Source organism: Macaca fascicularis, chromosome 2 (assembly GCF_037993035.2).
Source record: "Macaca fascicularis isolate 582-1 chromosome 2, T2T-MFA8v1.1".
NCBI lineage: Eukaryota > Metazoa > Chordata > Mammalia > Primates > Cercopithecidae > Macaca > Macaca fascicularis.
The window spans coordinates 36,125,972-36,144,333 of NC_088376.1; the positions used below are offsets into that span (position 1 = coordinate 36,125,972).

At 37.9% G+C, this 18,362-nt stretch overlaps 1 protein-coding gene across 11 annotated transcripts in view; it reads left to right on the forward strand.

Annotated features, from left to right (window-relative positions):
• The window catches only part of TMEM108 (transmembrane protein 108), a 337,530-nt gene that overhangs the window by 131,348 nt on the left and 187,820 nt on the right, over window positions 1-18,362 (forward strand). For 2 of the 11 annotated variants that reach the window (XM_065539910.1, XM_065539917.1), the window contains exon 3: window positions 1,318-1,389. The exons of the other annotated variants lie outside the window; for them this stretch is intronic. The gene's annotated coding sequence lies outside the window, so the exon portion shown is untranslated. The remainder of the gene's footprint in view (window positions 1-1,317; window positions 1,390-18,362) is intronic. 11 annotated transcript variants of the gene reach the window in all.

Here is an 18,362-nt window from a genome sequence, read left to right on the forward strand (position 1 = left end):
CCCTCTGCATTGAAATCATCCCTAGCCACTGAGTTTCCCACAGCTTAGGCTGCTGGTAAAGGCCCCAGTTTGTTCCACACTTGGTTGTTCTCTGACAGCTACTTGTCTCAGTCTCAAGTTCCTGATTTTCAGTTTTCACAATATTCTGAGATGGGATCTTGCCTATTTCTAGTTGCCTTTACCTAGGTTTCCATTTTATAACTTCCTGTCAAGATACAAAGTCTGATTAACCCTTCATAATATTGTTTTCTCTTTGTAAGCAGTAGAATTGAACTCTTAAATCAGATCAATTTATAGAACAGCCATCACAGCCATCTCTGTGTCTGCCTTTGCATGGACTATGTTTAGTGCCATTTTCTACTATATGACAAGAATACTTTTATTAATCTCAGCAGACAAGACCAAGTGTCAAGTCACAGCAAGGGTGATGGGAGCCAGGATTTCTTACTGACTCGACTGAACACCTCTGACTAAGGATAGTTCTTCAGGTAGCTTTAACACAGTTTCTAGCCTAGCCTATCTCCTGAGCCTGATAATTTGAATAAGTGGGGAGTCTCTAAGCTGGACACCGAACACCCTGTGTATATGATTGGTGGGTCTGAATAAAAATGTTTATATTGGAGCTGGAATGGCAGGAGACAGTGTGATATAGTAGAAGGAACACTGAACTTGTAGTGAGAATCTTAGGTTTGGGAGTGTCCTTACTCTGCCGTCTTACTGTCCACATGATGTGGTCAAAACATTTAACCTAATGTTCAGCTGTTCATGAATCCTGTGTACCAGACACTGTGTTTGGCACTGCTGACACAATGGTGACTGTGGCAAGATCTTGCAGCTAAATGTGACAACCCTGGCTATATTAGGGGGCTCTTGTGACCCTTGAATGAGATAATGTTAGGGGATTCTCGTGTACCTTAAATGATAGAAGAGTCACTTCTTTTGTGAACTTTAAATGTTCACAAGAGAGGTCTCATTTTTACTGGAAAAAAACATTAATAATATACATAATTTAAAGTCCACATGGGAAAGCATTAATGTATCCAACCAGAGCACCGTATTGAAAAAAGTGCATAGCTGCACAGATGGAGAATAGTGGCAAAATATTTTTCACACATTTGTACACTTACAGTAACAAAGTATAAACACTACTGCCTTTGATCCAAGGAATATAAGTACTTATTAAAAATAAATTATATGAAACACCATTTGATTCTCTTAGAAGCTATTCTTCTGTGTCATCATTGAACACCCAGAAAGACTACAGGCTTATAAAGAAACATCTCTATTTACATGGTGTATATCTGTATCACTCTTCAGGGTCAAAAGAGAAGCAGAGCAGAGTGGCTGTAAGGCATGGATTGAGGACAATCTTCAGACCACCCTTTCCTGGTGAGGAGGGGCTTTGTGAAGGCTTATGTTCTCCTTTGGAACCTAAAAGGCAGCCCTCAATATCCTCCTGAGGGACTAAATGCCAAAGGGAGATTAGGCCTGGGCAGACTTAAATGCACTACACATTGGATGATTCAAAGTGACAGAGAAGAGCATTTTAAAATTATATACTGTAAGACAGATTACAGATCTGTAAAAAGACAATGTCCTGTTAAAAACTCCTCATGATGTATTGGTAAGTGGAGGAAAAAAAAAGAGAGACTATAGACTGTTTTGTGCAAATCTCACTTTTTGGAAAAGGAAGTATTTGCAGGTTTATATGTATCTCAGTCTGTTTTGTCACTTTAATAAACACACAATTTATAAATTTAGAAAAGGAGAAGAGACTTTATTTCTTCTTAAGAATTATAGCCTGCAAGGTGGCCCTCCCACAGGCTGAGAAGCCTGCCTCTGACAAAGACCCACTTCGAAAGAGGTGGGTTTGGGATGGGAGCTTTGTGCTGAACAGGTTGGCTAAACATACATGTTGAACAGGTTACAGAAGGGGCTATGAATATTCATAGGTGAATATGTGGTCCTAACACATGTGTATTGGACAAACATGCATATAACATACACCTATGTTCACTTTGGGGTAGACACTTAACATTTAAATGTAATTACAATTAGGCCCTATATATCAAAAGGTCTTTTCGGGGCATGAAGGCACCCAAGTGGGCAACATCTGTGAACCAGCAGAATCAGTCCATGGTTGATGGTCTTCTCATCAGGAGAAAGTTACTGAAATCAGTCTTGTCCATTAAAGCTGTATTTATGGCTGATAGAAGAGGGGTTCAGTTAGCATCTGTGAGCTGGATGAGTTGTAATTGTTTATACCAAGGCCAGTGTTTGTGTAGCTGCTAGGGAAAAAGGAAAACCTTGTGACAATTAAAACATAGTTCATGTTGGAGGGTGGGGTTGGGAGGAGGGAGAGCATCAGGAAGAATAGCTAATGGATGCTGGGCTTCATACCTAGGTGATGGGATGATCTGTGCACAAACAACCGTGGCACACATTTACCTATGTAACAAACCTGCACCTGCACCCCTGAACTAAAAATAAAAGTTGGAAAAAAATCATTTATTTTACTCATAAATAAACATAGTTTATTTATTCCAAGGGTAGGAGTGTGTGACTTAACCCTTTCCTGGCATAGCCTTACATCTTGTTTATAATTTGGTATCTTAGTGCCACAGAGAGTCTGTTTTGTCAGTCTTATGATCCCTATTGTGACATTAATGCTGGTCAGTTGTGTCTAAACTGCAAAAGGGAAGGGATGTCATGAGGCATGTCTGGCTTCCCATCCCATCCTGGCTGGGAACTCAGTTTTAAGATTTTTATGGGGTTGCCTTGGCCACAAGGGGGCCTATTCAGTTCGTTGTGGGGGCAGGTAGGATTTTATTTTTGGTTTACACACTCTAACAGAATACCACAGACTGGGTCATTTATAAGGAAAAATGTGTTTCTTACAATTCTGGAAGCTGAGAAGTCTAAAGTTAAAGGGCCCACATCTAGCAAAGGCCTTCTTGCTACATCTTCACATGGTGGAAGGTTGAAGGGCAAGAGAGCAGGGGAGAGAGAGCTGGGAGAAGGGGATTGAACCCATCCTTTTATTAGGAACCTACTCTTGAGATAACAGCATTAATCCATTCATGCCCTCGTGACCTAATCACCTCTTAAAGTTCCCACCTCTCAACACTGTTGCGTTGGTGATTAAGTTTCCAACGCATGAACTTAGGGGTCACGTTCAAACCATAGCAGTATGCAATATTAACTTTGTTTATCATTGGATGATATAGTTCTGTACTCATCTTTGGACTTTCTGTATTTTCTAAGCTTTGTGCAGTAAGCGTGTATTTCTTTTGTAGTCAGAAAAGTAATTATTGTAAACAAAATCCTATTATAAACAGAACCCTAAAATTTTATCTATATGGGAAAGGGACTATGTTGTTCATTATTTAATTCCTGGTGTCCGGACTATGCATGGAATCACATGAGAGAGCTTGTGAACGCTGCAGATTTCTGAGCCTCAGCACTAGAGATGCTGGCTGATTCAGTTGTTCTGGAAGATGAGGCTGCCAGGGAAAATGGAAGCAGATTCTAGAACAAGTCATACTACGGAATATTATCAAAGCTGTCATTTCCCATATAACTCCAGGTTTATTATAACCTGGGACAAAATGTGTACCCCAGTTGAAAATTATCACTATAGCCTTCCCTTCATCTTAGCTCCAGTTGTTACCCTACCTGAGAAGAATGTATCTAGTTCAGTTTCCCCTGAGATGCTTTTCAGGCTCTGTGGGACTTAGAAAAAGCAATTATCTATCAAATACCAGATGGCTGTGTAGATTAGCCCCAATGAGTAAAAACACAGTGATGCGAACAAAAGATGGTGATTAGCTGGTTGAATAACAGCAGACCATCTCGGCGCAGATGTACTGGAAACAAGGGCGGGATCAGATACTATCGTTTTTGTTTTCTTGGGTTCATTAACAATGCATTCATTATTTCAATACTGCTCTGATGTTAACAGAGAGATAAGGAGAGGGGGATAACTTTTACACCACAGCTTTCTCATTTTTATTAAAATAACATTTCCTTAAAACTTCATGGTAAGAGATGACTTAATGTTGTTTTCCATCTGGTTGTAAAGAATAGTAATGTGTGCTTCCTGGGATATTAAAAAAAAAAAAAAAAAAACGAAAATTCCAAACTAAGCGTTTTTAGCTCAATTTATGTAACTGTTATAGAAAAACTAATATTCCAATAATATTTATATTGTCCACGTATGAAAACACAGGACTTTTCTGTTGTATAAAACAGAAAAGACAATGGAGGCCACCCAAATGTTTTAGGCCATCTTTCTGGTTCCGTTCAGTTAAAAAAAAAAATAAATTTTCTAAGATGCTACCTATTCAAAACCCTGCTGTAAACTCTAGGATCTCCCAACTCTCAGCTAAGGTATGAGTGAAGAGAAGAAAAATCACAGGTTTAAAGCATGGTTAAACCAAAACTAGTAAAATGTGGTACCAAAATTTTAATTGTAAAAATACTTTGTTTCAAATGTAGCCAATATTTAGAAACACATTAACATACTCTAAGACATCATCCAAAAAAATGCATTTAGATATTGGTGGTGTACAAGCACTAACCATCATTTTACTTCAAGAAAGAAATGGTCAAAATATTAAAGCCAGAGTTTTAAAAAGATCAAAATCTGTTAAAATATACTGCTTTTTTTAATGAAAGAAGAAACATATCTCCAAGGTGTGATAGGAGATATATCAGTATATATCAGTTAATATATATTTCTAGGAATAGATGCCTTCAAAAATACAGATATTGTTGCTGAATTGTGGTGGTTTAATTTTTTGACAAATGCATTATCTTAGGCGTGGTCAGTTTGATTTGCCTACCCCTCTGAGGATCAATAGTTAAACCCCATATCACCCAGCCTATGTTCCTAACATTCAGACATGTGATGAAGATAGGCAACTAAAAGCAGTTATCATTAGCAAGATGTATAACTGAAAGGCAAGCTGGTCATGAGTAGATATTTTTTCATTGTTTTATTTACTCTTTTGTGAGCCTGAGGTCATTGGTTCTACCTAACTTCTCTCTCTGACATTTAGATAATTCACCACCAAATAGATGGTGATGGTGATGGTGATGACTGGCTTTCTGTTAATCTGTGTATTGACATTGTAGTTTGTCTACCCATAATAGGTACATGAAAGAAGTTAGCAAAGCTATAGTAGAAATGGATGCATGTGATGTGCTTTCAGAGAGTATCAGTTTTGCTTAAGGATGTTAGGGGAACAATAATATAAACAAGTTTTATTGCTAGTATATAATTTTAAAATTATATTTATATTAAAGTCATGTTACCTATTGTGGAATATAAAACAAAATATGCATGTATCTTTAAGAGATGGAGTCTTGCTCTGTCACCTATGCTGGAGTGCAGTGGTGCAATCATAGCTCACTACAACCTCAAACTCCTGGACTCAATTAATTCTCCTGCCCCAGTGTCCCAAATAGCTGAATACAGGTGCACACCACCATGGGCTCAAAATACACATTTTTGTAAAGATGAAACAAGAGATTTCAAGGACATTTCCTGCTTAGAGAAGTCACTTTCCACTGTACCTCAGGACTCCAGAATGTGGGATTAAGGTGATATATATTAGTTCACTCACATCTTTTATTAGAGACTCTTCTATAAAAAGATTTGAGAAGCACTGCATGGGGCAGGAAGAAAAAGACCATAAAATTTACTTAAATAGATGTCTACTCAGTTACAGTTATGAGAGGACTCCATTAAGTTACATATTTTTTGAAAAAACCTAACTCTTAAATGAGCCAAGCGTAAATCACTAATTATTCTATTTATGAGGATTCAGCGTTTAGAGAATAAAGAAGCACCAATGGCTACCTTCTCATGATTTCCTGATAAAGAACCATGAGTCTCTCATTTATCTACTTTAGTGTCTCATTTACCACTTTTGATGTGAAAAGTTCCCATGATTTATACATACCTAGACCCTTGCTGCTAAAGATTCTCTACATGCTTTGATGATAATGATTATAATGATAACCCATCCATAATGTTTACTGCATGCCAGACACTGCTCTAAGGTTTTTGCATTTAACCCTCACAGCAACCCTGTGAGATGCAGTTGTCCTCGTGTTTTCATTTTACAGATGAGGAAACTGACTCAGAGAGAGTTAAGTAATTTTTTCAAGGGCATGTAGCTTACAAATAGTAGAACAAAGATTGGACCCTGGACAATCTGGTTCCAGACTCCTGTTCTTAAACATTACCTTTTCCTGCTTCTTATCATAGAAAATATTAGATGTTTACTGTTTACAAGGCTAATATTTATGAAGTCATTAGAAATGATGTTGGAAAACTGCTTTGAATCACATAAGTAGCTACTAACAAATGAGGATCTAGTAGAATTTGACAATAATGACATGGTAGGTGCCATTTGGCTAATAAAGAAAATAAAATGAAGCCCTGAAATAGATTTTTAAAATTACTTTCATTATGGTTGTGCCATGCACATCTTGTGTGAAGTAAAGGATGCTGCTTCGTGCTCTTGGGCAGGGTTTTTTTGTGTGTGCTTTTTAAAACTTTATGTCAACACAACTATGCTTACAGAAATACACTCATATTGGTTAATAGAATACAACTTAGGTTTAACTTACAATACACAATGTGGACCAAAAACTTGGTACATGGTTTAAGATTTTAAAAAAGGACATGCAATCTGATGTATTTTTATCTATTACCAATTGATATGGTTTGGCTGTGTCACCACCCAAATTTCATCTTGAATTCCCATGGATTGTGGGAGGGACCCAGTGGGAGGTAATTGAATCATGGGGGCAGGTCTTTCCCATGCTGTTCTCGTGATAGTGAGTAAGTCTCATGAGATCTGATGGTTTTATAAGGGGGAGTTTCCCTCCACAAGCTCTCTCTCTTTGCCTGCTGCCATTCTTGTAAGAGGTGACTTGCTCCTTCTTGCCTTCCACCATGATTGTGAGGCCTCCCTAACCATGTGGAACTGCAAGTCCATTAAACCTCTTTCTTTTGTAAATTGCCCAGTCTCAGGTATATCTTTATGAGCAGCATGAAAACAGTCTACCACACCGATGTAAAAAAGATAAGATCCTTCATCAAATGCTGCTCAAGAAGGCAGCGAAAAGAAGGCAGCAAGAACCTTGAGAAACTTAGCTTTGGTTTGCCTCAGAAAAATAACATGTGTTGTACTGCATAAGTTTATAAAATTGGTGCAACAAAACATTGTAATATTTCAATGACAGTTTAGAAAGTTCAGTAACTAATGGATATGGAATAGGGTGGGAGGGAGCCTATGTACACATGTGAAATTTGTAAAAGCTATCTGATTTAGATAATATTGCATATAGGTTGTAAATCTACACAAACCAAGACTCAGATCATTTCTTCAATCTGAATTAACACTATCTGTTCATCTGCTGAGGTCAACCAGAAAACTGGGCACACTAGCTGTTAAGTTTTTTTGACTTATGCAAAAAAGAAAATTAAATTTCTTCTTCAACTTTTCAGTTCAGAAGTGAAGGTATATTACAGACAAGGTATTCATTCCATTGTCAGCATTCATGGGCTAGCATGCAATGTGGTCTACTTGGGTCTTAATTTGTATCAGCACTCATATGCAAAATGGTCTCCAAAGTTAATGACCACATGACTTTAGAAGTGACTCTAAAAAATAAAATGGCCCTTCTTAGAAGAATAGAGCAACGCATCTAGCCATACTTACAAGCCTTATCAAAAAAAAAAAAAAAATGCAGCCCCTTGTGAATTACACCTCAATTTTAAAAAGTAGCCTCAATGTAAGAAGCAGCTTTGAAAAAAAGAGCAGAACATATAACTTAAAATATCTTGAAAACCATTATGAATATAGGTTCAAAAGATAGCTAAGAAATTCATTGTCATAAGACTCCCTTGGATTAAGGCTTATAATATATTCTAGTATTTCAAGTTTATCACTAGTTACTAAACATCAATTTACAAATAACATGTTCTTTTTTTGTTCTTTTGTCAAAAGGGAAAAATTCTAGTTTCAATTCTATCTAGTGTGGGGGAGAGGGACTAGAAAATAAAAAAATTCAAACAGTTCTATGGAAATATCACATTTTTCAAATGGAAGAACTTCCAATGGACCAGAAGTTCATACTGCTAACATACTTTTCATTGAAACAATTTTTAATAAGTACAGATACATGGCATTGAGGTTTAGAACCTAATATATGCCTGACAAGTCCTTTTTTCTGGAAGAAGGCCTCAAGCCCCAATCAATTTCCAGTAACAATGTTTTTACAAATCAGTGTAATAATAAGTGGTTTTAATTTCCTTCATATTTTTGTTTTTAGCATTCTAGTCTTAAAGACTAGATTAGAATTTAGTTCAATTCCCCAGAAGGCAAATAGCTTTCCTCTTGCAATATGAGAGAATTCACAAAAAAACTTCTTCCCCAAACTAATTCCTAATATCTAATTTGTGCTTAAATGAATCTTTTTCTATACAATGTAAATGGTGACTTAGGTTAAATGTTCCCATGAGTTGTTAGAAAGATTTGACTAGCTTTATAATTTAAGTTTTAAAACATAAATATTTGCAGCTTGATCTTCTGTTGGTAGTGATTGTTGGAGCCTAGAATTCAACATTTATAAATTCCCATTCACGCACACAAAGCACACAACATCATCATACAACTTACTCCTCATGTCCTGAGAGAAGAATCTTCTACTTCTTTCAATCTTTGGCCTCCCAGTAAATTCCAATTTCAAAGAACTTTTAACTCAAACTTCACTCTCAGATTTTTAACAAGCTTTTCACCCATACATCATTAATGCTTTCCCTAATCTTTCATGTTGTACTGACTATTGGGCAGTTTAGTTATAAAAACAAAACCAACACTCCCAAAGCACTTGATTTATTATTATCTGGAGAATTAGTGACCTTTTCTCAATTGTCTTTCGATAAAGATAATCCATATTAGATAAATTGTATGCTTGAAAGTCATCATCAGCCTTGTTATTGACACAGGAAGCTGGGCAGCATAGGAAGATGATAATGCCATGTCAGTAAAAGTATAGAGGAGGTTCATCTGTGAACCATCATCCTGTCCCAGAAAAGAAGAACCTGAGTGGTCTTACCTATGCCCCATTACTCCAGATTTCTACATTTATCTTCATCATAGGAAAAGAGAGAACTCTTCTCCAGCAATCACTAGGGCCTACATTTATTCCTTGTGACTACCATGAACTTCTTTTCCATATCAGGAAAGTGTGTGTGTGTGTGTGTGTGTGTGTGTGTGTGTGTGTGTGTGTGTGTGTGTGTTTAATTTCCCTCTAGTTGACATCTTTCTTCCTTAGTTCTATGCCTTTTGAGGACAGAATCTACATGGTTTTTAAATTATATGTAATGTTTAGAGTCACTTCATCACTAAGGTTTCCCTTCCCACAGCCCAGACCCAGATAGAGATTGATTGCCCTCTTATGAAGAAATCCCGTTGCAAAGAGATTTTCAGGCGCATTTATAGGGGGGTTGTCAAGGAATGAGAAAAAGTGATTATGCTTCAGTAAAATTAAAAGTTCAGCAGACTAGATTCAGAAGCACAAATTTTAGTTAAACCGAGGAGACGTTATTCATTATCATCATGTTAAGCTTGGACTTTGGTAGTTGGAACAGAGATTAACCAGCTAGTCAACTGAAAGTAGTACTGAGGCCAGGCTGGAGAAATTCTGTTACCAAATAGCTTAATCTGATTAAAATTAAACTTCAGCTTTTATGCTTTAGTCCCTGAAAATTTGAAGATGGTTGACATTGAAACATAGTAAATATTCAGAGAGGTCTCTTTGCCCAGAGTATGGAGTCACAGATATTTTAAGCCAAAATGGGCCTTTGGCAATAGTCTTTGCCAGTAAGCCCCAGATCTTCCCTATGCAATAGTCTGTCCTGTAGACCTCAACCTGTCTGGGAAACTCCACCTGGCTTGATCTGCCACCAAGCTGCCATTTATCTGTCAGATGTGTCAATTTTAATGGTTTCTACATGCTGGCTTTTCATTCCAATTTTAATGGAAGCAGAGTCCTTTCTTCCCAGTGGTAGATGGATTAACCACACTGCATTGAAGGCAAGGAAGGTTAACTTTTCCCTTCAGGACCAATAGTCCTAAGTCGAATGTAAAAGATGAAATTTTGCTTTGATCTAGGAAAATACATTGGTTTGATTTCTCCCTGGAGAACTGCTCTGAGTTTAAATGTGAGTAGGCTCTTTTAAAAAACCTGCTGAGTATCACCGTTTAGAGAAAGCCGCCTGAGATTGCAGTATGGGTTTATCACTGGGTGCACCTAAGCATTAGCAAAACATGAGAAGGGAATCCTGGAAATCCCCTGGTCATTAGGTGATAGCATACTGATGTCACGTTGAGGTCTTTATGTCTGCTGGTTTGAAGGTTCATGATCAGGCAATTTCCTTTCTTGTTTTAGTAACCTTAAACATTGGCTTATGTCTTTATTTGACCATTGTGTGCTGGAAAAACTGCTACAGCAAGCAGACCTCATTTTTCCTTCATCCCAGAAACATAAGGCCCAGCTACAGCCTGGTGGGATCCACCTCTCTTTTCGGGGAAGCCTTCTGGAATTCAAGGAAGACACCGCTTGTGTAATAATAGCACCCAGGTCAAAATATGTCTTGAGAAGATAGTACTCAGCCAATGGTGCATCTAACTCAGTTTTTTCTTCTCTGGTGCCAGCATTCTCACTGTATTGTCCAGTCCAGACATCTATATATAATAACAGATATTAGTTCTTAACTGAAGGTAGAGGAGATTTTATAATTACAAAAGTATTACAAGTTGAGTATCTCTTATCTGAAATTTTGGGGGCCAGAAGTGTTTCACATTTTGGACTTTTTTTAGATTTTGAAATATTTACATATACACAACCAGTAGAGCATCCCTAATCCAAAATCTGAAATCCAAAATGCTCCAAGGAGCATTTCCTTTGAGCATGATCTTTGAGTGCCATGTTGACATTCAAAAAAATCGCAGATTTTGGAACATTTTGGATGTCCGACTTTCAAATTAGGGATGCTCAACCTATAGTTGGGAATGTTTGTACCATCACTGTGAAATGATAAGTAAATATATAAATGAAAACAAATAACAAATGTGTTTTCAAAAATATTAAACCAATATATTTCCCTCCTCCTCTTAAAGTCTTATCTTATTCCTAAGGCATATGATTCCTAAGTCACAGTGGCCTTAGTACTCCAGTGTAGGAGACAGTGGCACTGGGGTGTGAGAAGTCTTGGTATATTTATCTTCTTCTTAGATACAGAGAAGATAAGCCTGGAGAGATCAGTTCACAGGCTTCTCTTGCAGTGTGAAGAAGTTTGGAGGAATGAAGGATGATATGATGTAAAAGAAAATTAGAAAGCCTTGCCTCTGTCCTGGCCAGGGTCAGGATGAAGAGGAAGAATGAAAAGGGAGTAGAAGACAGAAGTGAGCACAAGTAGCATCTCCAGAGTTCTCTGTGAGCTTTGATGTTGGGAGACTGAGGAATTCAGGAAACCACCACAGGCCCAGGCACAAGATTCTACCCTACATTCTTGTTAAGACAGAGAGTGGACAGGAACCCTGTGCAAGGCCCTTCAAGCCCAGCTGAAGCAGTTCAGTTACCATAGAGCTGGGATGCTAAGGTGAGCAGCAGCATCATAACAGATGTTAGGGCTGAATGGTGCTGTGGCACAGACTCCAGGGTCTGCAGCCAGCCACAGCTGAGGGAAGCTGAACCAGCAGATGGGAGATGGCCATACCTACTTGGGGGCATTGCAGGAAGTGAAAGAAAGGGCCAGCCTGGTATTTTACCATCAGAGGCTAAAAGGGCACATGATGACAAGGGAACAAGGACATTACTGCAGACCAGTGGATGCTAGGCAGTACAGACAAAAGAACTGGCACAGCCAACATAACTCCCAGCTCCTTGGGAGGACCAAGATACCATTATGGGAAGAGGGGATGCTATCAGGAGTCTGAATATTTTCTAAAGGGACTATTTAAATTATTAGACTAAATTTGAAGCTGGCTTGGATATTTACTTAGAGTAAAAGCTGTTACATCAGATGTGATCAGAACCAATTTTTTAAAAATTAAGACAGAATCAGAAATAATTTATGTATATAACATTTTAATTTAATGTAAATGTACATTAGCAATATTTTAATTCAGGGCTGAGACTTTTTCTTTTCATGTTGGTTTTCCAATTAGAGTTTTGCTTCTTATTTCTTGCATAAATCATCCTTTAATGCATCAGCTACATTTCTACTTGCATTTTCTTTACTGGGCAAAGAACTCTTTAAGATACTTGCAAAGAAATTTGAGTGCAGAATCTTAGATTTCTACGTTAAAAATGTTTTTTTACCATTGCCTTGACACCTAATTGAAAGTGTTGTTAAAAAAAAACTTGCCTTAATTAAGTCTATTCAAATCATTCAACTTAGTTTTCATACAGACAACTCCCGTCAGTCATTTTTTTCTAATTTTGCAGTATTTTAAAATTATATTATGTAATTAAAAGAACAAAAGAAATGGATGTAAATAGACTTGGAGACAAAACTGACTCTTGAAAGCAGACAGTGTGGAGACATCCCAGAGAGAAACCCTGTTACCTTTGCGTTCTCAGTGTTGCGGGTAGAATCAGTCAGTATGATGTAGAAAAGAAATGAGTTAATTCAGCAAGACAGTTAAATGCAGATTGATCTCTCTAACAGCAGATGAAGGCTCAAAAGGAAAGTCCACTTCCACTTGCAGTTGACATTTTTTAAATTGTATTTAGTTGCATGTATTGTAGGTTAACTTTGCAAACCCTCCACATATATTCTGTAATAAATAAATCAAACCATAAATTATATAGCTAATTTTACTGGGATGTTTAGTGGAACACTGATTTTTCTGCTAATCATTTTCCATTATATTCCTGATCCCATGATGGTAAACAATAAGATTTTTCTTTCTTGTCTGTAGAATTTATCCTAGATTCTACTTATATACCTCATTAAAGATCTTTTAAAATATTATCTTTATTATCATATTTGTTAGAAAGCTTGTTTCCTGCCACAAATTCTCCAGAAGTATCTCTGCTCTGAAAATAAACTAAATAGGAGAAGGTGTTTTAAGCTACTTTTGGTGGGGAAAGTAACTTCCTAATTGGGGTCCAAGCTAGAAACAGTTGTTTTCCCATTGAATGGACACGTGGATGCTTTTGGTTTAACTACTGCAGTTCTCTCTGCCCCTTACCCTGCCTTCACTTTTGCCTATCTCCAAAGATGCTGTTGTTTAACTATTTCATGTCCAGTACCATGCAGGCTTCTCCCGCTCTATGCTCAGATATCATTTACCCATCTAATAGCCTAATCCCAACTCTCTGTGGCCACCTGAGTCTGCAGTGGAGCAGGCTGAAGGGAGAGTTTGTAAGCTTCTTGACATTTTGCCTGTGTTTGTTCACTGTCAGGTTTATAGTGCCAAAAATTCTACAGGCCAACCCCCGGCCGTGGAGCAGGGAGCAGGACTTCAGTGAATGCTCATTGATTTCTCCAGCTGTCAGAAAACTTGCACCCAGGAATGAGCAGGTGCCTCCACTGCCTTTGGCCAATGAATTGGGAACCTTGCATTTCTTTTCTTTTCTTGTCTTTTTTCTTTTCTTTTCTTTTTTTTTTTTTTAGACAGAGTCTTGCTCTGTTGCCAAGGCTGGAGTGCAGTGGCATGATCTCAGCTCACTGCAACTGGTACCTGCCAGGTTCAAGTGATTCTCCTGCCTCAGCCTACCCAGTAGCTGGGATTACAGGCACATGCCAGCACGCCTGGCTAATTTTTGTATTTTTAGTAGAAACAAGCTTTCACCATGTTGGCCAGGCTGGTCTTGAACTCCTGACTTCAAGTGATCCACCTATCTCAGCCTTCCAAAATGCTGGGATTACAGGCATGAACCACCGTGCCCAGCTGGGTGGGGCCTTGCATTTCTAATCAGACAGAGGATGCAGTCTCAAAAACAGAGTTGACATTTTTTCCAGACTGGGTGATCAAGGTAAATAACCCATTTTCTTTTGTTTCATTGTGTTGTTGTTTTCTCTAGAACACTATTCACTTCATTAGGAACCGTTAAAAGTGGCTTCACAGTATTGATTACTATTTGTGATCCATTTGTGGCACATTCTTGAATCTTACTTTCAAAGTACGGAAGAGAGAACAGTTGCTTAACAGAGAGAAGGGTTGCTTAATTTCCTACAAACCATTTAAGCGGATACTACTGTTCTATTATAAACGCAACTTACAATTTATTCCTTACTGTCCTATCTCTGAAACGTGCCTGCAAAGCTTCATAATGTAAACTGATTTTAAAAGGCATAGCATCAGCTACTGTGCTGAGGTCAATGTTTAATATCCTGAAAAGGCTTAGGAATCAAAACCCAGTTTAAAACTTAGCCCAGTCTAATTGTAAGTGGAAACAGAAATGTCAGTCTGAGAGCATATTGTGACATATCTCTGGGAAGTGTGTCCTCTATTGATTTGTGTCGTTATCCCTGGAAAGAGCATGTGAGGAAATAAGTCTTCCCAATCCAAATTTCCTTTTGATAAAACCTTGGCAAAAGCTTTTCTAATCCTGGGTTTCAAGCCTTTAAGAATAATTTTTTTGGATGATGTATGCTTTGAGGATATGATATTTTAAATATCATATTGCTTCCAGACATCTGAGGGTTTAGCATGCAAATTAGTATATATCATTTCCCCTCTCCTTCCCTACACATATGTGAGTGTGTGTGTGTGTGCGTGTGTGTGTGTTTTCTGTCATATGAAACACACTGGTTTTCTGACTGACAGAAAACCAGACCTTGGGCAAGTCACTTAACCTTTACAGGCCTGTTTTCTCACACTGTAACATGAAGGAATTGTACTATATTTTATTGTAAGCCCTTCACAGTTGTGACATTCTTTTATTCTACTGGAAAAGAATTTTGAGTCCACATGCTTATGTGTGTCCTCCATATGTAGATAACATAGGCTAGGCTTTATCTCTGAGAACCTAAAATAATATGATTCACATATGCAGAACTATTTTCTTAACTTTTATATTTTAATATGTAAACTAGAGGGAGAGATTTTTAAAAGATTAAAATCTTTTTGACAAAATATTGCATCTACACCTAAACTCAATCTTCACCATCACCCTTCCACTACCAACTTTAGTGTTTAGAAATCATGAGAAAGAAGTTATGTAATAAATTGGTGTTACATGGAGCTCTTGCAGGGTTGAGAAGTAGCAGGGAGAAACTCTCAGCCTGAGTCTCCAAGACTGTCACTAACCGATTAGCATAAGAAGTGGTCTTGGGCCAGGCACAGTGGCTCATGCCTGTAATCCCAGCTCTTTCAGAGGCCAAGGCGGGCAGATCACTTGAGGTCAGGAGTTCAAGACCAGCCTGGCCAACATAGTAAAACCCCATTTCTACTAAAAATACAAAAATTAGCCAGGCGTGTTGGCGGATGCCTGTAATCCCAGCTACGTGGGAGGCTGAAGTAGGAGAACTGCTCGAACCGGGGAGGTGGAGGTTGTAGTGAGCCGAGGTCATGCCATTGCACTCCAACCTGGGCATCACAGCGAGACTCTGTGAGGGAGGGAGGGAGAGAAGGGAGTGTGAACTAACAGGACAACATAACTGGTTTCCTGGTTCCCATCCACTTTCAGGAGAGTTTCCTTTTAGCTTGCTTTAAACTTTATACATATCAGAGTACCAGTTGCTGCAAAAAAAGACAGGAACAAATAATCAATAGGCTTTTAAAAAAAATCTGATACCTCATGTACTTCTACTTCCTAGAGTCACTAAAGGCTGTCTTTTAGAGTTAATTTTTTATTGCTGCCTTGCTAAGATGAGAACCATAGCTAGTCTTTGCCTGCTTTCTTGATTCTCACACACCGTTAAGATTGAAGCTAATTTGTCACTTTGACACTGAGGAATGTTATTATTCAAAGCTGAGTTAAAAAGGGAATTTATAGAGAGCAAAACCAATAAGCCAAGCAGCTCTGACATTTAATTTTCTTGGAAACCTTTCCCATCGAACTAGGCGAGTCTGCACACTACACATTTGCAAAATGAAAAGTGGTGTTGTAGTAGGATAATCTCCTCATATAAACGATGAATGAATAATTTGAAAGAGATTGGATATTATAGAGGGTGCTTTCTCCTTCTCTTGTCCTCGCCCATTCTACCCTGAAATGACATTTGTGGGCGGGTTCCAGCTTTTAGAGGTGATATGTTAAGTTCTATTTTGTTCCTTTTTTTTTTTTCCTAGGAATGGAGGGTTTGGGGAAGTGAATACAGATAATTTTTATTTATGTTTTTGGCCACCAGTTCCAGGTTTGTACTATTAAGAATATTGCTTTCTTCGACCATGAGCCCAAAGGGCAATAAACGCTGTCTATCTATCAAGAGTTGCTTCAAAATCCTTAATATGAACTAATTTAGGATTAGTTCAGGATACTATTGGCTTCTTAGGGTAGGCTAAGCTCACAGAAGAAACCATATTTGAGTATCCATTTAGCTTCCTGTTTTAGTCAGGCTGGATTATGCTAGTTGCTTTAATAAAAAGCCAAAATCTCTGTGGTTTGACATAATAAAAATTTATTTATTGTTAACATCTGGGCCCAATGCAGGTTAGGAGGTGAGCTGGAGAGGGTTCATATTCTATATAGTCATTTAGGGACCCAGAACTCGTCTATAATGTTAGGTCTGCCATCTTCTGAAATCAGCATTTCTCTGCAGAGTTCAGTGTCCACTTGCAGGAAAGTGAGAAAGCTAGTGGATGGAGCATCATGCAGGGTACGAGTGGGTGGGTATGGATCCAGGCCATTGACTGGAACTCAGTCACATGGAACTGCAAGGGAACTTTGGAAATGTAGTTTAGCTCTGTGACCTGAAGAAGGAAGAAACAAGTTTGGTAAACACATCATGTTGACTCTCCCTCTTTCCTCTTACTACCTGTACCTGCGTATGTACTCCTAGTCCCAGATAAATCTACCTGTGATGTCACCCAGGCATTTAATTTAACTGATCTAGTGTTTAGGCAAATATCCATCTGCTTCTGTATTATTCTATTTGCTCTTCTTTGGAAGGAGATGACCTTTACATAGAGAGGAGGACTTTCCTGCTATGAAGGGTAAACATGTATAAACATGGACGCTCTTTAAATCACCATATTTTTAAAGTGGAGTTGTACAAGGAGTAAATGCCAATTGTTCATTATATACACATGGAAAGAGGGGATATCATCCATTCATCTATTACATTTGGAAAAGCTTTGAATGATTGTTCCTGTCTACCAAGTTTTTCCTCTGTGTGGAAGAAGAGAGAATTCTAGGGCTTCAAGATGACCCGAAGATAACCACATGATTTTTAAAAAGCTAGAGAGATTTTAGGTTAAACAATAATGGAACAAAGTATCACCAAGATGTCTAGTAACAGAAGTTTACTTGACAATTTGAGACACAGTGTTCTAAAGAGATTGGTTTATGCCCCTTGACTGTATTCCAAAATTCAGGATCTAAGAAATTCTCAACTCAAGTTGGTTTTTGATTAATGAACCATTTAGACACATGAAGGACTTATTAGAGGAGGCCAAAAGTAGGGAAGCAAATTGACAAGGAACTAATATGAGCTAAGGATTGTTTTACATGCATGTGAGTTTTTGGCTTGCATACATAAACTTTCATCAAATCCTTCAGCAAAGCATGATAAAGGCAAAGTTTGGCATTACTGGGTATGCGAATTTCTATCCATGGACATTTTGGGACTATCAAATATGGCTCTCTATGCTTTTGGTTGGAAGCCCGTACCTCAAGAGGGATGTAGAAAATGAAGTATTGCTTTCTTATTGATTGTAGTACTGACTTCATCTGCCAGGAAAAGGCTGGCACTGCAAGAAAAAAAAAAAATCTCATTACCATGGCAACAGAAATCTTAACTTTGATATCATATAAAAAGGAAATTATTTTTTCTCTGTTTTTAAGAATTGCAATTTTGTGAATGTGGAAGTGACCTTTGGTAATAGTGTTTTCTTAGAGCATCTGAGCCAGAGGGCTAATGTCCAGGGTGAAGGCCTTTAGGACTTTTAATATGGCAATCCTGATTTTATTTATATCAGGGGAAGAAGCAATACTTAGACCATGCAAGATACCATTTTCCTACCAAGAAAATGACCTTATTTTTATGCCACAGATATCTCAAGGGTAGAAGAATAGGAAATTTCATTTGCTGAACTTTCCTGAATATTGCCAGACCCCCCAGAAATGGGGTGAAGGAGGAGGTAATTAAATTAATCTATATTGGA